The 24,095-nt window shown below is 47.7% G+C and overlaps 1 protein-coding gene and 1 long non-coding RNA gene across 10 annotated transcripts in view; both read left to right on the forward strand.

The window, feature by feature from the left end:
• Nucleotides 1-24,095, forward strand: part of LOC139048619 (microtubule-associated serine/threonine-protein kinase 2-like) — a 705,675-nt gene that overhangs the window by 23,158 nt on the left and 658,422 nt on the right. The window lies entirely within an intron of this gene.
• On the forward strand, nucleotides 22,753-24,089 carry LOC139048600 (uncharacterized). Its single transcript, XR_011507795.1, has 3 exons — nucleotides 22,753-22,890; nucleotides 22,968-23,048; nucleotides 23,994-24,089. It is a non-coding gene; the product is annotated as an uncharacterized lncRNA (long non-coding RNA).

Below are 24,095 nucleotides of genomic sequence, written 5' to 3' on the forward strand. Positions count from 1 at the left end.
CTTCCAGGTGTGTGACATTATTACTCGCGGGAATATAATTCTGTTCAATTAATACAGAAGGTATGCTATCTATAAGACGTTGGGCAGAACTGAAATAAAGAATTTTGAATTTAGATCGTTTTTTTACCGCTTATTTTGATACATCATTTCTGAATGTGTGCAATGTTAGAGTTCAGTTTACTTACCAGTGCTGAAATGCAACTGGCATAATATAGTGTCATCGATTCACGGCATATAGCACACATTGGGAGTGCTTGAGATAGCCATATCAATTGTAGCAATTATAAAGAGAAGATGGCCAAGAACGGAACCTTGTGGTACAATTGAATTAGTGGTTTTCATATCCCAGACAGCATCAGAAACGCTGAGAATAAGAATTTTCTTATGTAACTCTTAAAAAGCAGCAGCAGAGGACCACAAATTGAGATAATTTCAAGCTCCTAAAGCCTTTGGGATGATGAATTGTAATAGATAAATTATTAAGGTCGAGAAATACTGAACCAGATAATTTCCGACATCAATAATTTTCATAAAATATCCTTGAAGCAGACTAGAGCTAGGTGAGTTGAATAACCCTGCTCGAACGCAAACTGATTAGATGAAAGAAGATTAACCCTTTACCTCGCGTTGACGAGTATAGTCGTCATGAAATTTTTTACCCATATAAGCAATTACCGCAATAGTTGTCATAAAGTCAAATTTGTCGCACAGTGAACCTATTAAGATTATTCAGATCTTTTAAACTTGACACTAGACCATAACCGGGTAGCATGTGCCCTCTTTATGGATGCCTCTAGGGCATTTGACAGTGTTTGCCATGAGATTTTGTTACAGAAACTGTCTCTCCTAGGCCTTCGTGGGTCATTCTTGAATTTATTAACTAACTTTCTGCAGGATAGACGACAGTGTGTGAAGGTGGGAAATAGTTTAAGTGTTTTTACCAGTATTCATTCTGGAGTCCCTCAGGGCTCAGTATTAAGCGCCCTGCTTTTTAACATTTATGTGAATGATTTGTCCGATGTAGTAGGTAATTATATGTATCAATATACCGATGATACTGTTCTTGTATACTGCGCAACTAATTACTCTGATGCAATCAGCTCCTTACAAAATGAGACAACTAAAGCTATGGACTGGTTTGCGGCTAATTTAATAAGCATCAACTCTTCTAAAACGTGACTTGTCGGTTTCCATAACCCCATGAAAAAAATCCTGCCTACGACATCATTATTCCTACACACATCAGACTGCTTTGGATGTTCATGTCAACCTGTTAAAAATGCATCTTTTGTTAAGTATCTTGGGTTGCTTTTTGACTGTGATCTTTTATGGAACTCGCAATTATCCCACATCTGTAAAAGGCTGCGCGCAGTCTTCTGTGTATTATACAATATGCGATGTCTTATGCCAATCTCCGTTCAAAAAATTATTGTGCATGATTTAGTCTACAGTGTGCTACGTTATGGCTTGACTGTGTATGGCCACTGTACTCTTAGGTGGAGCTCAAGAATTAATTCAATTTTACGTTCACTGCTGTCAACCGTGGCTTACGATTTCTGTCCAAAGCAAGATGCAGACGTCTTTAGGTTGTTGAATTTGCCAACTTCACTTCTCTGATTATTGAAAGTGTTGTAATTAAACACGTCTGGAATAATGATTTTAAAACACGATATACGCCTGTCCGCTCCTTAAGACCGAAGGAACCCTACGTCATCCCCATGACTGTGACAAAGTACGGAAGGAGAACGCGGCAATACTATGTTCCAGCCATATTTAATAAATTGCCAACGCCTGTGTTAGAAGCAAACACAAGACGTCAGATTAAGAAACAACTTAGAATTGTCGATGGCTGATGTAACATTTTGTATAACTGTTCAACCTTTTGCCCCGACCCGCTAATAGCTAACTCCGCTATTAACCCTCTGCAATTTTCTGTGACCTGACTGGCAGGCACTGCCAGTCAAGCCTTCTGAGGCTTTGGTAGGCCTGCTATATGTACTTTGTTTTCCTTATGCACTATAAAGATTGTGTTGTATTGTATTGTAAAAAAAAAAAAAATACTCGTCCTATTGCGCGTAGTTGCGACTATTGACACTAGATGGCCCTATTTGTGCTTCACCTTTGGGCATACTGCCGCCTCTGACATCCCCGTATAAAACATTGATACCTCCTCGATGTGAGGCAATGAAAACACGTGTAAAATAACATATTTTATAACTCCTCGTTAGATAACAGCTCTAGCGTTTTAGTCGGAAACAGAAAGTGATATGTTCTCATATGAGCAGTCTGATGATAACTATTTTATGGATGGCCCGGACGACCTTGCGGCTGCCTGTGAGCCTACCATATGAAGACGGCCTATTAACTGCTTTAGGAGCTACGTACGAGTAGCGGGTATACATGTGTATGGTTTTGCCACGTTTAGGTTATATAGTGCTTCAGATTCTCCTATTTGAAAACGTATTGAGCCTTGAAAATGTTTATTTTTCCAAGACGCAAGGGCCATACAGTCAAACCTTCTCCAGCCTATGTCCTTACGCAATTTGTGAAATAAGGAACCCTTTGAACCGAAACTGTGCTGCCGTTTCATTCAGAAGAAAAGGTGTACAAACTTAGCGAAAAACATTTCCGGCAAGTTCTGTAAATTTTCTTTTGTGAAGTAAGGAAAAGTTTAACTATTGAAAGGTATGGTTTTAAAAGTATTACCACTAACTTTTCTATTACGTTAATGAATACACGCAAAATGTAAATGTGTCGACAGATAGTCTTTAATGAGGGTCACCTTTTTAAATAGATATGGATTTCTATGCTTATCCAATGAGAAAAACGTGCCTCCATCCGTCTCGTAAGACGACCGCTTTCAAGATTGCTCCTGCACCAGCGAGCGATTTCACCTACCTGCTGCATCACGTTTCAGCTCCAACAAAGCGGCGAGAACGCAGCGCTCACAGAGTTCTCAGCACATGCAACACACCGCCACTTTCGCAGATCACTTTGAAGATATGCACCCGCATGTCTCGCTTCAGCGCTGAGCAGCGAGAACACAAAGCGCGAAGTTATAGACCATTTATTGAGGGCGCCTCCATATTTCGATCGCGGCGTCGTCTATTGTGGCTCGTCATGCTGGTATGTGGGATTGCGCTGGAAGTTGCAAGGCGAACGTGCTGTTGACGAGGAGTGGCAAGTTTTCGCACATTCGCGAGAGCTGTCAACAAGTTCTTTGGATTGATTAACTTCTTAGCGTGTCGTCACTAAGCTTTTAGCTTTGATATAGCCGCAACATCGAACGACGAGGGGCCTAGAGGCATTCCCGCAGCTCGGCTCACAATTTGTTCGTGATTTTGTGGCGGAGGGACGCGCTTTTTAGGGCTCCGTGGTGGCGACGAAATCATAACTTTTTGTGCATGCTTTAAGCTTGCTTTCTTGATTTGCAGATTTTTTGAGCCTTTACGCAATGATCGGGTATCCTTTTTTTTGGCTCTCTTTTTTTCATGTGTGCGGGTGCGTTTCGTGTACATTTGGTTTTGCAGGATATTCAGAGCATCCTCTCGCGCCACGTGCTTCAGCACGTGCAACCGGGTGGGATGTTGAGTCTTTATACCCTTGAAATAGTAGCTTGGCCGTGGCAAGACTAATAGCTAGTAGTTGTTTTACTGTGTGTGTGTTGGTAGGAAAGTGAGAGCGTGGCCGCGTGGTTGGACACGTACTAAAACGTGTCATACCTTCAGTCTCTGGGGCAATGACTGCTTTTAGAACGTTGGTGAGAATTACAATGCGACATTTTAAGGATTTAGATCCTCAGCGTATCGGTTTTTGGCAGAAGGCACGTGCTCTGCATTATTATAGTATTATACTCTTTGCGTTAGAAAAAGCCGTGCAATACACGGCAAAAAAGCCGGGAAAGCGGGCAGCGTGTAGGGGGGAACCCTCAAGGCCGATGAAGGGACGAATGAGAATGGAGAGCGAACCGAGTCAATTGGCACACACTATGATGTCGATGCTAGGCTGAACAAGTGAAGACTTTCCAGGAAGATCTTGTCAAACAGGTTGACGAGCTCAAAAATGAGCCAAATAGGGAGCGTGATGCACGGAAGTTAGTGGAAAAAAGACTTGAAGCGGCTGAGGAAAAGCAGAGCAGGACCACTATTGTGAACGTGGATTGTCTTGACAACGGAACATTGTCCCCCGAGGTGACAGGAGAGGGAGTGCCAGCAAAGTACGTGGAATGCGTGCAACGTGTTCAGCTGGAAAGAGCGGCACCTCCCTCGAGGCTGCTACGCGGAAAAAGCAGGAGCGCGTGGGTCAATGCCCCTTGTCAAGTCAGAATCACGCGCAAAAGGACAAAGGGAAGCCGGGAGAGGTAGGAGAGCGTGAAATGGTGATTATCACCGGCGAATCAGAACTGGATAGATGCTTCGAAGAAATTGTGGAGAGGGTGAAAGGGTATAAAAGAGTGGCGGTAGGGACATTTCCGGGGCGGACGCTGAGTTCTGTCATGGAGCGAACAAAAGCAAAGCTCGCAGAAAATGCACACGTGAGCAACAATGTCATGGTAGCAGATGGGCTAAATGACGTCCTGAACAGGAAACGGACAGGACTAGCCCAGCGCTTGGCGAAGGGGGTGGACGACTTGCGCGAGCTGTCCCCTCAGGTTGAGATTGCCGTGTTCAGGGTGCCGGAGGTGCCTGTACGTTGCAGTCACGTACAAAGAGCCGTAGTGGCTGCTAATGAGGCCATATGGAAAAATGAGCCGAAAGAAAGGCTTCGAGGTTATCGAAGTAAACAGGGAAGTGAGAAGGTGTGGTGGTTTTTCAAGGAGACGGGATCCACTTCAATTACAGGCTTGCACGTGAAGTGGGCTGGCGACTTGCTAGTCGTGCTGTTGCTTCTTTAGGGGGCCCACGGGCACTGAGGCGGCCAGAGTAGGTAGTAATGAAGAAGGTCCCCTAAGAGACGCTCAGTATAGCATCGCCGTCAATAACAGAAAAATGAGGAAAGCAAGAAAGGGAGCTCGCCATGCAATAGGCTAAATAAACATGCAGGGCGGCAGAAGAAATGAAGAGTGGGCCGAGATTGAGGAGTAGGTAAATAGACAACAAATAGGGCCGTATGCGGTTAGAGAAACGCACCTTTGAGACTCGAAAGAGCCGCCAGTGTTTGAAAATATGTTTGGGAAGGGGGCAAAAGAACGAAGTCGAAAAGAAAGGGAGGGCGAGCCGGAATGTTCATCCATCAGGAAACCCAATGGAAAAGAGTAAATTCAGAATGTCAACAGTATCGTTGGTTATGAGGTACAATGAGTGGGACAAAACTTGGCTGGGCGTTACATATTTGTGGACGGGAAACAATTCCACAGAGAAGAATAAAGAGTTAGTGGAATGCATAAGCGCTGTTATAAGGAGTTTCGGGAATGATGCTGACATTATCCTATTAGGTGACGTGAATGCCCACATACAGAATTTGGACGGCTATACCGATCACAACGGAAAGTGAATGCTACACCATTGTAAACAACATAACCTCGCTATCGTGAATGCAGGGCGTAAGTGTCAAGGACCGATCACGTGGGAAGTGGAAAACCGGCAATTAACCTGTGATTACTGTCTGATGACAGAAGGAATTCCCGATAAGTTGAAATAAATGGTCATTGATGAGGAAGGGTACAGCAGATTATGGAGTGACCATAAACGCATCATATTTACACAGGGATGTGTAGTTGGGAAAAAGAGCAAGGATTGCAAAATGGCCAGTCCAAATTTGAACGCTGAACAAATAACAAATGTAGTCACTAGAGCCGAGTAAGAACTTGGCAAATGACCAAAAGTGGGAATATAGTGAGGTTCTAAGTGTAATAACGACTGAAATACGAAAAGACAAACATGTTCGTTGGAAAGGAAAAAAGAAACCAAAAAGCTGGTGGAACAGGGAAATACGAGAAGCGATCGCCTAACGAAAGAAAGCATGTTGAGAGCAGAGGCAGACAGAAAAGGCGCAGTTGCCGCAGGATGAAGTAGCCAGTAAATGGGAAATATACCGCGAAATACTTGTGCAAACAAACAGGAAAGGTGAAAGTGAACGTTGGTTATCAGAAATACGTGAGAAAAAGAAGGCCGCAGCTAGAATATTCTAGAACCACATAAAATTATTAGGCAAGAAGTCAACAACAATACAACATGTTCTGGACGAAGACGGAAACTAGCTGGAAGGGGAAGCGGCAATAAGTACATCAGAAAATGAACAGCCGAATCTTTCCAAGGCAATGACGAAGTTGTATTTGGAGAACAAAAGAGCATGAAAGAGACCCTAGTTGAAAAGGAGCTCGTGCTAACAAATTTCAACTGGAAGAAAACCAAAGAGAAAATTCCTAAGCGTACAGCCACAGGGCTAGACGAGGTTCCCGTTAGGCTGTATAATGAACTAGGACAAAAAAGTAAGGAAGCTGTGGTGAAAACAGGGCGAATTTAGAGATAGACGTATACCATACAGTAGGCGACAAGGAAGAATGAATTTAATTTATGAAGGTAAGGGTGAGAAAGATCGAATTCACCCGTATAGACCGTTGACCATTACATCGGTAAATTGCCGCGACAAACTTGGTGACATTCAAGTTGCGCGCCCTTTGCATTGGACACTGTGCGCGCCGTACCATGGTGTTGCTCAGCGACAACAGGCAGCGATCTTCATGGCACGGGCAGCCGGTTAGACCCGGCTCGCATGCGTCACGTGCACGCGAGGTGTCACGCGAGAAGAAAGAGGAAGATTGTTCGAGGCCAGTTTTGAGAACGTGACTGCCAGCGATTTCTTCACGACCGCAGTGACTTTTACTTGTGGGCCCAAGTTCGCCCTTAATAAATATCGTTGTTTTATTAACACAATTACATTTCTGCTGAATGTGCGGGGTATGAGTCGAAGCCCCACGAACGGAAGCCATCGTAGTCCCGACAACCAGTGAGTCCATCGCGTGGAACTGACACCTGTACACCAGCGGACCAGCCGCCGTCCTCGAGGTGACTCGCCCGAATTCGGCCCTCTTCTCTTCATGCCAAGAGAAACTCATACAACGGACGACGCCGCAATGACTAGCCAGGTAACACTTGCACAGCTAGTAGTAAGCCAACCTTGCAAGCCGCCAACATTCCATGGTGACTCGTTCGAAGACGTGGAAGATTGATTGGAACTGTTCGAGAGAGTGGCGAGCTTTAATGAATGGAATGAGAGACAGAAGCTCCGTAACGTATATTTTGCTTTGGAGGACATAGCAAAAACGTGGTATGAAAGCCAGAAACCCTTTTGTGCTCTTGGGAGGAATTTTGACAACCTTCTAGAAACGTACGCCAGCACGGATCGTAAAGGTGGAAATTGCACTTCAAGCCAGGAACCAGCTCACAAATGAGAACGTGGCGATGTACATCGAGGACATGTCCCGCCTGTTCAAGCGTGCTGATCTAGTCATGAGTGAAGGTAAGCTGCGCCCTCTCATGCGTGAAGTAAGGCAGGAACTCCTTGCAGTTCTCGTCCGCTACCCCACCGCGCACGGTCGCCGAGTTCAGATACGAAGCAACGACCATCGAAAAGACGCTGGGACAGCGGGCTTGGCAATACAGCCGGGAGGCAAGTTGTGCACCTGCCCATGTCTTGCCTGGAGCCGCGCCAAACGACCTTGAAGCCCTGCGGGAGCTCGTCCGATCAATGATCAGAGAAGAGCTCAACAAGTGGCACACACCTCAAGCTCCAACTGCACCATCTATCGTCGACGTTGTCCGGGACGAACTGATTAACGCCATACGGGATCCAGAGCGTGAGCCACAGCCTGTGCGGCGCACCCCAACGTACGCCGACGCACTCAGGCAACTCGCGGTACAGAGTAGTGCAGCAGTTGCTACGACCGTCCCCTACCCGCCGACAGTACGTAGTGCATCTCGCCTGCTGGAACTACTGGCTGCCTATCCGCCTTCAGCACGTAGTGCACCTCGTTTTGTGGAACAAAGGCCCCGAAAATGTGACGTCTGGTGTGACCACGAGCGCAGTCATCTGAGTTTTCACTGCGGAGAAGCTGGTCACCTGTATGTAATCTGCCCATAGCGTCAAGCTGGATTAAGGGTTTTTCCCCTAAGTGCACCATCACCCCGAAATGGTGAATGGCCAGCAGAGATCCAAGAATATTTGTCCACGCGCCAAAGCCCCACTACTCCTCACCAACATCAACCACGGTCACCGTCGCCCATGAGCTACCGATCACCCAGCCCACGCGCGTCTAGGCGTCGATTGCCTAGGCGTCGTTCACCAAGCCCACACCAGGAACCCTGAATCAAGCGACCTGTGGAGGTGAGGCCACTGATAACCAGAGTTCCGAAGATCCTCCAACGTGGTTCCAGTTCGATGACGAGATAATTCTAGTAAACAGGTGCAGGAACGAAACGATTACATCAGATTTGCGGCTGACAATAGATGGATGCGAGCTGAATGTCTTAGTCGACACCGGCGCTGATTATTCGGTAATAAGCTTCAAGATGGGGAAGCACCTGAAAAAAGTTGTGACGCAGTGGACTGGACCGCAGAAACGCACGGCAGGCGGTCATCTTATTGCGCCCCTTGGTCGATGCACCGCAAGACTTACGATAAAAGGCTTCACTTACGTTTCTTACTTTATTGTACTGACAGAATGTTCACGGCAACTTGTATTTGGAATGGATTTTCTACACGCTAACGGCGCCATAATTAACATACGTAGGTCCAGTGTGTTTTCTCGACAAAACAAACTACACCTGTGGAAGCATCGGAGGAGTGACGTCTTGCTGCCTTGCGCGTCCTTGATGATGATGTAACTGTGCCGCCACGCTGCAGTATAATGGTTCTTGTGGGAAATGAAACATTTTACGACTGCGAACGCATAGCGGATGGAAACATAGAGCTCCATTTCAACAAAGGTATTTGCGTAGCTCGGGGTCTTGTTCACTTAAGCGATGGCCGTGCAAATGTCGCACTTACGAATTTCAGAAATGAATTCCAACACATCGCACCAGCAACAGCTGTTGCCTATTTCGACGAGTTCTGGGTAGCGACTAAATTATGCAGCCTAACGACAACGTCAACTGCCCTGCCAGGAACCTGCGGTGTCGACAGATCAATTACCATCAACCCGAGACGCCTGGAAGCGCAAAAGAAACCGATATATGCCGTGATCAAGGATTTTTCCGACTGCTTCTCCACTTCCTCGAAGGTACGGCGCACGTCTGTTGCAAAGCTCAGAATCATAACAGAGGACGCCACAAGACCGATATGCCAGCACCCGTATCGAGTTTCACCGAAAGAAAGAGAGATCATCAAGAAGCAAGTAGAGGATATGCTTGCAGATGACGTTATTCAGTCTTCCAGCAGTCCATGGGCGTCTCCCGTAGTGCTTGTTAAGAAAAAGAAGATAACACTTCGATTCTGCGTCGACTACTGTAAATTGAGCAGCGTAACAAAGCGGGATGTATACCCCCTTCCGCGTATTGACGATACGTTAGATCGGCTCAGATGTGCAAAGTTTTTCTCCTGCCTGGATCTCAAGAGTGGATATTGCCAAATAGAGGTGGGTGAGCGGGACCGTGAAAAGACAGCATTCGTAACCTCTGACGGCCTCTACGAATTTAAAGCGCTTGCATTCGGCCCCTGTTCCGCGCCCGCAACGTTCCAGCGAATGATGGAGTCTGTGCTCGCAGGATTCAAATGGCAGTCGTGCTCAGTGTATTTGGTGATGTGGCCGTATTTTCCACCACATTTGACCAACATCTAGAGCACCTGCGACAAGTATTAGAAGCTATTCGCGCAGAAGACTTGACAATTAAGCAGGAAAAATGTCAATTCGGCTTCGATGAACTTCGTTTTCTCGGACACGTCATCAGTGCTGAAGGCGTTCGGCCAGATCTCGAAAAGACAGCAGCTGTTGCGAGGTTCCTGACACTCACAGACAAAAAGTCTGTGCGACGTTTCTTGGGTTTATGTGCAGACTACAGAAGATTTGTGGAAAGGCTTTCAAAGATTGCTGAGCCCCTTACAATACTAACAGGAGAAGATGAACCTTTCATGTGGAAAAGCGAACAACAAGACTCCTTTGACGAGTTAAGGAAACGCCTGCAAGCTTCTCCAATCCTTGCCCATTTTGGTGACACATCCGACACTGAAGTTCATACCGATGCAAGTAACGTCGGCCTCGGTGCCATGCTAGTGCAGTGGCATAACGGCCAGGAAAAAGTAATAGCTTACGCCAGCCGTAAGCACTCGAAAGAAGAGGCAAACTGCTCGGCAACCGAGAAAGAGTGTGTCGCAGTCATTTGGGCAATATGTAAATTTCGGCCCTACTTATATGGTAGGCCCATTCAGAGCATTCAGTGATCACCATTTGCTCTGCTGGCTGGTCAATCTGAAGGACCCATCCGGATGACTAGCAAGATGGAGCCTTAGGCTTCAAGAGTATGACAATATTGTCGTATACCAATCCGGGAGGAAACACAGCGATGCCGACAGCTTGTCCCGATCACCCATCGAGACAACTATGTCAGAACAGGAGGATGTCCCGTTCCTTTGCATTGTTGACGCGTTAGAAATTCTTCGACAGCAACGAGATAACCCGGAATTGCTTCCACATATACAGCGCCTGGAGGGACTCGACGTTCAATTCCTGCGTATTTTCTGTAGAGGGCTATCCTCGTTCTCTCTGCGAGGAAGTGTCCTCTACAAGAGAAACTTCGAGAACAGCGAGACAAGGCTTTTTCTAGTCGTACCCAAATCTATGCGACAAGAAATTTCGCATGCATGCCACAATGAACCGACATCTGGACATATGGGCATGAGCCGTACATTCGCCAGGATTCGTCTGAAATACTACTGGCCCAAGTTATCAGCATCAGTGCAGCACCATGCCAAGATTTTCGAGAGTGTCAAAAGCGCAAGACTCCATCCGTAAAACCAGCAGCCCTCCTCCAGCCAATAGAGCCGCCAAAAGCCCCATTGCAACACGTCGGTATGGACCTCCTTGGACCCTTCCCATCTTTAGGCAAAAAGTGGATAGTTGAGGCCAAGGCCTATCTGACCCGTTTCGTAGAAACTTATTCCCTGTACAGTGCAACGCCGTGGACAGTCTGAAAAGACTCTGTGCCGATACTTCGGCCCTTACGAAATACTTCGTCGTATAAGCGACGTCACTTACGAAGTGAAATCCGGTGGACACGACAGCCCAAGAAAGCGCAACTCCACGGAAGTTGTGCATGTAGTCCGCATGGAACCCTACCAGGAGAGGTCCTGAACACAAAAAAGTGAGAACACACAGGAACCCCTACTTGCTCTCACGCATCGGGCCGATGCGGTAAGGAGGGGGATAATGCCGCGACAAACTTGGTGACATTCAAGTTGCGCGCCCTTTGTATTGGACACTGTGCGCGCCGTACCGTGGTGTTGTTCAGCAACAGGCAGCGATCTTTATGGCGCGGGCCGCCGGTCGAACCCGGCTCGCGTGCGCCACGCGCACGCGAGGTGTCACGCGAGCAGAAAGAGGAAGACGGTTTGAGGCCAGTTTTGAGAACGCGGCTGCCAGCGATTTGTTCACGACCACAGTGACTTTTACTTGTGGGTACAAGTTAGCCCTTAACAAATATCGTTGCTTTATTAACACCGTTACATTATACAGGCTAGCGATGAAGGCAATCAAATTCAAGCTGCAAGCATGGGCAGAGAATAATGGCATTTTGGGAGAACTTCAGAATGGCTTCAGAAAAGGTAGGCGTTTGGATGTAATTTATTTGTTCTTACTCATTGTATTGAAATATCAAAAGTAGAAGGCAGACCGTTATATGTGGCCTTTTTAGACATTCAAGGAGCCTATTACAATGTAGACTGCAACATTTTGTGGGATCTGGAAAGGAAAGCTTTAGGTGGCGATTGTCTACTGCTTTTGAGGGAGATTCACCTAGAAAATACAGTTTGGGTTGAATGGGAAGGGATGAGGAGTGAGCAGAAAGCTGATATCAACAAGTGACTGAGGCAGGGGTGCCCTTTATCACCACTGCTGTTTGAGATGTACCTGTTGAGGATGGAGAGGGTGCTAGAAGGAAGTAATATCGGGTTTATTCTCTCATACAAACAGGCGAGTACACTAATAGCGCAGTAGCTTCCCGGTTTATTTTATGCGAACGATATTGTGTTGCTAGGTAACAAGCAAAGTGATTTGCAAAGTCTGGCTAATATCTGTGGACAGGAAGGCAACAATTTAGGTTTGCAATTTAGTGTGTGAAAATAAGGTATTATTTCATTCAATGAAAAGGGTGAACATACAGAGGCAATACTGGGCCAGGAAATACCTCGAGTACCATAATATAAATACCTTGGTATATGGATAAACGAGGGCAATAGATATATGAAACTACAGGAAAAAATATAACAGTGAAGCGGTAGAGAAATGTAGCCACAATGAAGCCCAGAGCGCAATGGGGATACAATAGGTACGAGGTGTTCCGAGGTATGTAGAACGGTGTAATGGTTCCAGGACTTACTTCTGGAAATGCGGTTTTGCCTTAAATCAGGGCTAATGTCAGGACTCGATGGGAACCAAAGGTCAGTGGAACGCCTCGCATGGGACGCTGACGGGAAGACTACAAATGAAGCTATGCAGGGTGATATGGCCTAGACTAGTTTTGAAGTGAGGGAAGCTCCCAGTAAAATCAAATCTGAAGAACGGCTGGGGAATATGCAAGAAAGTAAATGGGCTGCAGAGTGTTGATATCTCTGTACAAGAAAAACACTGATTAACAGTGGACGAAAAGAACCAGGAAGCTTACCAGCAAGTATGTGGCCTGTAGGGTGGGCAACACAGCAACAAAGAACGTCAAGCGGAAAGTCAGAGAGGCGGAAATAATGTAATGGGTGGCGGCAATGGAAAAGAAACCTGCCATGAGTAACTACTTAAGAGAGAAACAAACGAAATCAGGAAAGAAACATTTTATGATAACTCAAAGGGAAGCTCATTGCTTTTTGAAGCGAGATCGGGATGCCTTAGAACACGCACCTATTAACGAGATATAAGAAGGATGAAGAAGCATGTGTTGCTGCGGTTATAGAAGGGAGACTATAGAGCATGTTTTATTAGAATGTGAATATGTTTGCCCAGCGGTCTATTTAGGCACCACTGGGCTCTTTGAAGCCCGTAGGTTCAGCTAGAGCACTGGAAAAGTACACATGTCCGCAGCTGAGATCAGTAAGAGGCCGATTGGAGGTTTGGTAAAAAAAAATAGGGAAACAAAATAAGGGAGACGTAAAAATGCTAAGTTCTCAATGTTGGGTAAGAAAATTTAGTTGTGGCAGTTCATAGTGTCTTTTCTTTCTTTTTTTTTTCTTCTGTGACCTAGGTAGGAGATTAGGCAGTATAATAGCAAGAGCTTCGTGGAGCAACCCACCGTGCCGCACCAAAGGGGAAGTGCATAATATCCATTGATCCATCACGATAGAAATAGGAGGCGAGTCAAGCCTGAACATTGTAGATACGTAACGCATACATGCAATCGCAAATTGAATCAGGAACACCTTAGACTTCTGTCAACCAAAGGACCAGGCATCACTTCGTAAAGGATACTCAACAATAGACCGTATTCACACTATGAATTTGGTGATAGAGAAATGCGCGGAATATAACGAACAATTGTATATCGCTTTCATTGATTACGAGAGAGCGTTGGTTTCAGTCGAAACCTCAGCAATCATGGAGGTATTACGGAGTCAGGGCGTAGATGAGCAGTATGCAAAATACTGAAACATATCTATAGCGGCTCCACAGCCACCGTAGTCCTTCATAAAGGAAGCGAAAAATTCCAATAAAGAAAGGCGTCAGGCGGGGAGATACGATCTCTCCAATGCTATTGACAGCGTGTTAACAGGCGGTATTCAGAGACCTGGATTGAGAAGAATCGGGGATAGGAGTTAATGGAGCATCCCGTAGTAACTTGCGATTCGCTGATGATACTGCCTTACTTAGTAACTCAGGGGATAAATTGCAATGCATGCTCACTGACCTGGAGAGGCGAAGCAGAATGGTGGCTCTCAAAAGTAATCAGCAGGAAACTAAAGTAGTGTTTAACAGTCTCGGAAGAAAACAGAAGTTTACGATAGGTAGCGAGGCGCGGGAAGTGGTAAGCGAATACATCTACTTAAGGCAGGTAGTGATCACGATTCCAGATCATGAGACTGAAATAATCAGAGGAATAAGAATGGGCTGGGGTCTGTTTGGCAGGCCTTCTCAGATCATGAACAGCAGGTTATCATTATCCTTCAAGGGAAAAGTGTATAACAGCTGCGTCTTACCTGCACTCACGTACGGGGCAGAAGGCTGGAGGCTTACGAAAAGGGTTCTACTTAAATTGAGGGCGACACAACAAGCTATGAAAAGAATAATGATCGGTGTAACGTTAAGGGATAAAAAAAGATCAGATTGAGTTTGGGAACAAACGGGAGGTAATGGCATCTTAGTTGAAAATCAATAAAAATAAAAGGGCCTGGACTCCACATGTAATGAAGAGGGAAGATAACCTATGGTCATTAAGGGTTACGGACTGGATTCCAAGGGAAGGGAAGCGTCGCAGATTAAGAAGTTTGCAGACACAACATGGCCACAATTAGTACATGACCGGCTTAGATGTATAAGCATGGGAGAGGCCTTTGCTCTGCACTGTGCGTAACCAGGCTAATGACGATGATGATGATGATGATGATGATGATGATGTTGAACGCAGACATGTATGTAAGGTAGCATTATTGTATATCTAATCTTCAACTGTACTAAGGTATCACTCTGGCAGCGACCTGCGGACATCAGAGATGTCCGCAGGTCTCCTACCGTGTACCTCACCAGCGTACATGCCAATGCAAGTAACTGCTAAACTCCGAGGAAGCACGGTTGGTTAGCTTTCGTGGTCCTACAATTTTCACGGTCCGATTTTTTAAACAATGTTTATTTTGCACCCGGGTATGTATCTTTGTAAAATAAAGAACTGTAAAATATTTCAATAGAAAGGGCGATTAATATGGATAAAATGAGCTCATAGTGGTGGTGAATATGAGACGATTAAGTAAACGCACCTAACGGGTTGAAAGAATATGCGCAACTTAGGTCTCGAATGGTGCCTATGCGTGCAAGGGCACCTCGCCTACTCGAGAGAACTGAAAAACGAACTACTCTTTGCAGCAGCAACTTTATTTTCAGCAGTATTACAGCGCGCGATGAGCGGCGTCAACATTTTGGCGGAGAGATTTGGTAGCACGGCAGGGCCCATGTGAACAAGCGCCGGCGGGTACACGGTAGGCATGGCTTTGGTTAACGAATGGAAAAGAAGATGCCTTCATTTCTTAGTCGGCATGCACTGTTTTCATAATACGTCCTAGGTAAATTTCAGCCAGAACGTTGGTTTAGAAGCATGACAATCTTAATACGCGTTTGAACAGAAGAAGTTTAATGTGCGTGCACAAGGAAATGAATTGATCTATTGGCAATAGTTGATTGACTCGAATACGCACCCTTGCTTCATATTGCAGTTCTATCATGGGTGCCCAGTTCCGAGTTCGTCGCCGAGCGCTCACTTGGAACAAAACTTTCCGAACATACACGCGTTTCGTCAAGTACTTTCAGTTTATGCTGGCAATACAAAGCGGACGCTTCTCCGTCATTCTGCGAAGTCGCCGCGGCTGAAGATGCACTTCACGCTTGCTTCCTTCAGTTATTTTGCAACCGAATACAGGAAAGTGATAGCCCGTCGACCTTGGGTCTTGTGACATGGCAGAAATCCCTGACAGAACACGTTTGAAGCGCTGCCTTTCTAAGCTGTCCCTAGGAGAAAACGGAAACCGCACACACCAGTGTGATGAGGAGAGCAACGCGGCGCGCTGGTTTGAGGCTATGTTCCTCCTTGCTGTAAAGTGGTCTATACACGTAGTGCACGGCCTATAGAATCGCCACTGATAGCTACCTAGCCGGCGCTTTCAACAGTAGGCACGGAAACAGTAGCAGATGACAACCCTTTGCAGCTGAAGTTCGTGGCTGCGATTTCTCCTTTGTTCGGGAGTCAGGCTGCTTCTTCTACATTGACAGCTGTAGTGAAGGCGCTGGCCTTTGTTGGAGGGGGAATGAATACGAAGTTATAGCTGTTTGGGGCAACCGTGTCCCCATACGGGCTAGGTGCGTCCCGCAGACAAACTCCATGAACCCCATTTACACAAAGCGGATCTATTGTTAATTAGCCGCTTAATTTTTCATAGTAATGCGATGTCTCTATCGTTCTTTCCATTTCTACCCGTACCGTAATGCTGCCTGTACCTCAGTAACAAGCACCCGTCGTTAGTGTAGACATATATCAAACAAATTAGCACGGTGGTATGTCTGCACATGCCATTGTGATCTTTCCGCCCATGAACACATGTGACATCGCCGAATAAGTGCTTCATAAGTCGAAGTCGCCTCCAGCAGAGTAATTGCGAATTTTTTAATGAAAACCCGTACACTAGTCAACGAAGTCATTAAACGCACGGGTTAATAATAGCGCATGTTAGTGCTCTTCCGGCGATAAAATTCTGCTATACACGCCGATGAACTGCTATTCCCGCTGCAGGTTTTGCAATTTTATATTCCCCAAGCAAGCTGCTTTGAAACGTACAAAGCTAAAGTCTGACTAGCATTTCAGTATTTTTTTTTCAGTTTTCCTAGAGCGAAATCGCAAGGGATATATTGAATGTTAGAGCAGTGCTAGTGAAAATAGATGGGTCCTAGTGGCAAGGCCGGAATTATTCCTCTGCGGTGTAAGCATAATAGGAAAGAATTCATTTGAGTGCACAATTCACATTCAAAAACAGATTACGTTGTGAACCACACAAATTACTCAGCGTGCTAAGTCTGCTGAGGCAGCATCAAGGTGCAATGACTTCGCAAACGTGACGCTAATGTTCCAGCTAAAATGGAACGAAAATTCCATATGCAGCAACTATTAGCATTTCTTACCCTGAACTACTTATATTCTAAGCGCATTTCCTAAAGAACCACAGCATCTAAGGTGCCCTCCGGCGAAAAGAATAAAGCTGTTAAAGAAGAATTTGCCATGGTATCAATCTGATAAGGTACAGCGTGATTTAGACCCTTTGCAAATGAGGCAGGGTGAAAACCTCGCATCTCCAAAAAATCAACAACGGTTACGCATGAAGACACTAGCAACATTTCAACTACGCGCGAAGCCAAGAGTAAAATAGATGAAAAAACATGAAGTACATGACAGCAGGTGCGAGGATTTACCGAGCCGCTTAAAGTGCACCTCACCAGGCCTCATAGAAAATTTGCTTGTACGCTGAAAGTTGTTGCGTGTCCTCTAGGGAGCGTTCTGCCTCAAAAAGTTTTAAAATTGGCTCAATAATAGCCGAGATAGAAATATTTCTGTGCCGCGAACCCATGATTTCAGCAGGCGGGCTCCACTGCCAAGCAAGATGCTCTCTCCATTCGCCCTGTCTAGCCTCCGCAAGCGAAATCCCTTTCCTGTGTTCTCCCATACGGGACCTCAAGGATCTCGTGACGCATACGTCACAGGCCACGACTTCATTTGTTTTCTCCTCGCTTCTTTTTTTCGGTGCTACGCACTTGCGCTGAGGGCATTGCGCGCGAGCTGTTGTCTCGGTCGTGCTGTGCATGATATTGCGCTCTGTGCACAAGGAAAATGTCTAGCGGTATAATTCAGTGCTACACGAATACTGCGGCAGAACAAGTGGATCGCAGAGCAAGATTACGCGTTGGAACATGGTGGAAAATGGCATACTTCTGGTATCTAACAAGCAGACGAAGTTGAAGGTCATCTCTTCTGCTTCGGTGCGAAGTGAAATGAAAAACACGTGGACATTCCGTTTGTGTGTTTTATTATTTCTCTATGCTTCAATTCGTCAATTCAAGCAACAGATCAACATAAAAGATGTTGTCTTGAATAGTTCTCGAAGTCACATGTCACCAAGGGTGACGTCACACTGCGGACACGACCATATGTAGGCGCAGGGGCAGAACTACGTCACCGTCCGGCTTAGAGCAAGGCGGCCGCGAGCAGATGGAAAAACGGCGTTCGGTTTGAAATTTCAGATCTTTCCGCGGCGCGTAGCGATGTAATACTTTCCAGACACGATCCTTATGGCGCAATGTTTGCTGTGTGCTTGTCAACTCAAAATGGCCAGACCTGGTGAGGGACCCCTTTAAACCTCTAATTTCAGTTCATGCAAGCTTCAGTAGCTTTAAGACAACCCAATGCGCTCGTGCAGTCGTGCAACCAGCTAGCGCACCGCGGTAAAGTGGTAAAACGTAGAAGCGACAAACGGCATTCAGAACTATAGCGAAATGCCTTTAAACTGTAAGCTGCACTGCAGACCGTCTAAAATATGATCGAGTAAAAAAAAAACACCGACAAGAAAAAGGAAAGGATGAGAACGAGAACTTTCCCGCCCAATGGCGGCTATCCACTGCAACCATAGCTCCTGCTGATGAGGCGTTGAGGAGAATGATTAGAACCGTATCACCGGCATGTTTTTGCCAGTATTTGAGCCAGCCGCCGTGCAACAATTCTTCTTCGACATTCCCTGAAGCTCTGGCCAGCCCGCACGTGGGAATGCTGTTGCTTATTATGCGAAGCATACTAGCCGCACAACCACGCTCTTCCTTGCTGCGCCGCGCGCGGCCGCGTAGCTACCATATGACGTTATAACAGCTGCAAAGCGGACGCTTAAGCTTCGCCTTCAAGAGTGGAACGCGACACCGTTCCCGTCGACTCGCCAAGGGGTGTAAGACAATGGGCTACGGCGCAGCGACTATACGCGCCCCGCATCGGACGCGGTGAGCGTCGAGCAACGCAGCGTTCGGCGCGACAACGAAATGTGCGCCTGAGCAAGCGACGCACGCCTGAGCCTTAGAAACAGCTCGTTTCTAAGGCAACACCGCGTTCACTAGAGGCGCTTTTGTACCGCTTTGAAGCATCGAACTCGTGGCTCAGTCGAACTCCACCTCCGGCTTTCAAGCGAAGCGGACGCGGGATGGCTTGCTCCCATGGAGCGGTTTCGGCGGCCCAGGCGGGCCGCGGTAACAGGTTTTATGCGAAGCATATTACGAGAGCTCAACCCAGCTCCTCAGGCGCGGCGGTGTCGCCTTCAATGACCTTTGACCCCATGCCATACCACGTGACACCGTGACGTCACGACATAGGAGAAACGGGGCTCCAACTCGCGCCGTCGCTCGCGGCGTCGCGGCGGTATATAAGCAGCTGCGCTTGTTTCTAGGTGGCTTTGGCTCAACTGTTGCAAGATGGGCTGGGTGGGAATCGAACCACGGTCTCCGGAGTGTGGGACGGAGACGCTACCACTGAGCCACGAGTACGATGCTTCAAAGCGGTACAAAAGCGCCTCTAGTGAATGCGGTGTTGCCTTAGAAACGAGCTGTTTCTAGGCGTGCGTCGCTTGCTCAGGCGCACATTTCGTTGCCGCGCCGAACGCTGCGTTGCTCGACGCTCACCGCGTCCAATGCGGGGCGCGTAGTCGTTGCGCCGTAGCCCATTTTCTTACACCCCTTGGCGGGTCGACGGGAACGCTGTCACGTTCCACTCTTGAAGGCGAAGCAGAGTAACGCATGAGTTGTTTCTTCGTCTAGCCGAACCAAATATAGCCAAGCAACAGCAGTTCACCAGGCTAAACAGTGGTTCAACAGCGAAAATAAAGGCTAGTATGCTTCGCATCCTGGGCTTAACCTTAGCTAAGCCACAGCCATTTTTTTTGCTTCTACTGCCGAAGATTATCAGGTTATTCTGCCCAATCTGCCATCCGGACGCATCGTCGCGAACACCGTTTTCATGCACGGTGACCCAAGAGCTCGGCCCTACCGTGTCGAAGACTACCGGGACACTTTGGCCAATCTAGGTGCGCTCCCCGACGTTTTGGCGTTGGGGGCGTATCAGATGAACCACGTGTGGGCTGTAACAATGACGAGTGCTGACGCCGCTCAGAAATTGCTCACCGCTGTCAACGTGAAGGTAAAAGATCGCCCATGTTTGCTCATCGATCCAAACAACCGAGAGGTTCGCTTAAAGCTACACTGGTTGCTGCACGGCGTGACCGACGAAGACATTCATGTGGCCCTGACACCCTACGGGAAAGTGTTGGAGGTGACGCGGGAGAAGTGGCGTGTGCAAGGCGTCACTGAAAAGGGCTCGACGACTCGCTCAGTTGGACTGCAATTGCATGGCGACGTCAAAGTCGACGACATTCCACACCAGCTCAAGATAGCCGGAGAGCTGACTCTCGTCGTTGTTCCAGGCCGCGCTCCGCTCTGTCTGCGCTGCAAGAGCACCGGGCACATACGTCGGGACTGCAAAGTACCTCGCTGTAGTCGTTGTCGCCGCTTCGGTCATGAGGACGCGGATTGCCCAAAGACGTACGCCAGCGTGACCGGACCAGTCCAGGCAAACGATGCATTGGACCACCTTATGAATGAGGCAGACTCCGAGAAAACAGCAGGAGTGTGCTGAAACCCGACTACTCCAGAGGGTACCGCGAACACACCAAAGGACGCCCTCCTTGAAGCTCCAGGGAAGCCCGCAGCCGGGCTTCTGCATGAAGCCGTGGAGGACCGGAGTAGGAAAGCTGCCCCAAGTAGTACCGGCCACACTTTTTCCGGCGGAGCTGTAGAGACTACTCCCGAGGCAGTGCCGATGACAGGCATCGATAGCGACAGTGCCAGTGCGACCGCGAAGCGGCCCCACGAAGCAGGCGAAAAGGAGAAGGAGCCCAGCCCCCTCGCAACGGACGAGCCGCCTGCGAAAACGACTCCCGTGCGGCGTCTTTCCCATCGGCTTCGGCCGAAGACTTCGACGGAGCGCAAGACGGCGGAAACGCCGCCTTTGCCTCCCTGAGGACTGCACCGTGACAAGGCACCCAGGAAAAAAGCGCAGTAGTGAGGTGAGCATCATGCCCCCGGGTTCTCACCGCCTCGCAATGATGTCTATGGATAGGTCATTTCGTGTGGCCACATTAAACGTACGTGGGCTTCCCTCAAGGAGGAAGCAAAGTCAACTCTATCGACTAGTTAGCGAACATGACCTGGACATTCTAGCAGTACAGGAGACGAAAGTTGAGGGCGACCACGAAACCGGGGGGCATGGTGCGCCAATTCTTAGCTCGGGACTGTGTTATAGTGAGCCATGCTGTGGGAACTTCTTCCGGGTGCGCTTTGTTCATCCGACATAGTCTTGGAGCAAAAGTAGAAGCTGTGACGTCATGCCCGTCAGGTCAGCTTATTGTCTGCGATTTTTTATTATCGGCATTGGAATGGCGTGTTATTTGTTTGTACGCGCCGACTGTCGCTGAGGAAAGACGCAGATTTTTCGATCAGCTAAAACAGTATACCCAGTGTAATAGGCTCCTCATTATTGCCGGTGATTTTAACTGTGTTCTTTCAGCCCGTGATAAAACTAGCGCCAGACCGTACAAGGATTCAAGCACCACTGCCCTAAGCGATATGATAAGGGACGATGGTTTGGAAGACGTGGCTGAGTGTGTCGGTGGTGGGAGGACTACGCAGTACACCCACTTTCAGGCAGCCAGCCACGCCCGTCTTGACAGAGTCTATGTGAGCCTTGATTTGATACCCCTTTGTAAGGAGTACCCCGTGAGCGCACTTTCATTCAGCGATCACTGTTTGGTCAGCTTTTTAGTAGCAAGCACAAAAGAAAAGAAAAAGGGCTTCGAGTGGCAACTATGGAAATTTAATTCGAAATTACTAAGCGACGAAATGTTTACAGCGGATGTAACGAAGCAAGTTGAAGAAATGAATGCTGTTGATAACACGACATCTCGTGAAAAATGGGAGAACTTCAAGCAGGTGGTTAAAATCAAGGCTTTAGAGCGTGCGAGCGCTATATGCAGAGAAAAGGGAGCAGAAGAAAAACAGATGCGCAGGAATTTAGAAAAATTGATCAGTGAGGAATGTAGGATGCCCGGCATGTTCATGGACGATATTCGCGCACTGAAACATAAAATAGAACAGTTCGATATCGAAAGATACCGCGGTGCTTTGGTGCGGGCAAGGGCTGAAAGGCTGATAATGGGAGAAGTACCGTCGAAAAGAGCGTTAAGGGCTATTTATAGTCCGACGTAACGCACGCGCGCGCGCGCGCGCGCACACGGTACGTCACGTCGGCGAAAACGACACCTCTATAGTCGGGCGCACCGGCGCAGCAACGCGCCCCGACGGGCCCGGCGCCGATTTGGCTCCGGAGCCATTCGCGCGTCGAAGTCGGCGGAACTCTCGCACCACAATGCATTGCGCGCGAAGAAAAAGGCGCCAACACAACTCCGCAAACGGCTTTTGCGGACGGCGCGCGACTTGGCGAACCTTCTGCGCATGCTCCGAAGATAGCAGCCTACGGCGCGCGTGTTGAAGTATAGACCAGAACACGCTAGTCTCGCACCCAGACTAACCGAACGCATACTCTCGCACCCGGGTTGCCCGGTCGACCGGCGCCGTTTTGTACTGGGCTGCCAAAGTGTTTTCGCCGGCGACCAGTAGACATGGCAAGCGCCAGCTCTAGGGCTCCAAAGTGCGGAAATGTGCCCGTTCACAAGGATCCAAAGCAGAAGAAGTCATCTGGGCATCATTGCGTCGTGTTTGGATGCCAAAACAACCAGCGGAAAAGGAGCAGGTTGCTTAGCGCTGTTTGCGAAGAGCACCACACTCGTAGGGAATCGTGCCGGTGCGGTGCTTTCATCCTGCGCCGACTTCCATCCGCAACGAAGAATGCCAAGCTGCGCCACCGGTGGATAGCTGCAGTGAATAGGAAGAACTACCAACCCAGTGAAAATGCACGAGTGAGTATTCGATCTGTGTATATTTTGGTGCCACGTTCAAGTTTGCGCCCCACAAACGTAATACGTGTAACACGCAGGTTTGCTCCGAGCACTTTCTGGGCAACAAGCCACTAGAGCAGAATCCCGCGCCGGTGCTTCGCCTTGGCTATAACAAAAAGGCAAGCCTTTTCGTGTTTTCATTCAGGCAGAGCTCCCGACGGTTAAGCGGAACAGTTGAGTTTGCGGTTAGCGATACTTGCAGCTGGTGCACGGAATGACCATTAAGCGTGAACGACAAGTTGTAGGCCTTGCTTGTGAGCGTTGTTGCTAATGAAAGTAAACCGAAGTCTGCTTATCACGTAGCATGCGTCCACAAAAACGTAAACGACAACTACTCGTCGCCGAAGGTGTTCTTGCAGCGCACCTACCTTTACGAGCTGGTGTTGCAGGTGTCATTCGTAACGAATTCATTTGAGCCTCCTGAGCTCTAAACTGCGTGCGGGCTGTTATGCGGGGCAAAGCGCAAAATATTTCCGTTCATATGGCGAGGAAAATAAGGTGCTTAATTATTCTTGTATTTTTTAACAAAATTTTGATCGTTCTCACTAGTTTTTTTTTTGCTGTTTTCTTTTCTAAGGGAGCGCCAACAATCCGATGGCCTCGCACAAGCGAAACAGGTCTGGTACCAGGTAGCTGCAGTTGGTGGGGCTAATTTCTTGGAATGCAGGTGCGGTTGTTGTCTTGTACCAAAGGGGTCCTGATGATGCAGCTTTAAGTAGGGATGGTAATTTTACGTGCCCTGTCATAATTTGTGCAACTGTACAACACCTGCATCTGTCATGCTCGCCCTGTTATACGGGCTTTGACTGCACATGTAGTTGAACATTATAGCTACTGTAGTACCTCATTTTCCAATGAGTGCAGGTTTAGCATCATATGCTGCTTGTTCGAGTGCTGTAGGCTTTTGTTCTGAATGTTGTACTCTTAAGTGGTTGCACGATACAATTGGCCTGGTGTATTTTCTTTCACTTTGAGAGGACTTTATATATCTTCGCAATAGTGATGGCATGGGAAAGAACTACAGCCCTTCTTACTATAACATCTATTTTGTTTTCAATTTGCAGGTGGTGAAGGGCAGGCGTCTGCTAACCAGGCAGTCAAACGACCTCGCCAGTTGGTTGCCAAACGCGGCCAACCCAGTAGAGACCATGACAAGACCAAACTGA

This window comes from Dermacentor albipictus, chromosome 8, assembly GCF_038994185.2.
Source record: "Dermacentor albipictus isolate Rhodes 1998 colony chromosome 8, USDA_Dalb.pri_finalv2, whole genome shotgun sequence".
NCBI classification, from domain to species: Eukaryota; Metazoa; Arthropoda; class Arachnida; order Ixodida; family Ixodidae; genus Dermacentor; species Dermacentor albipictus.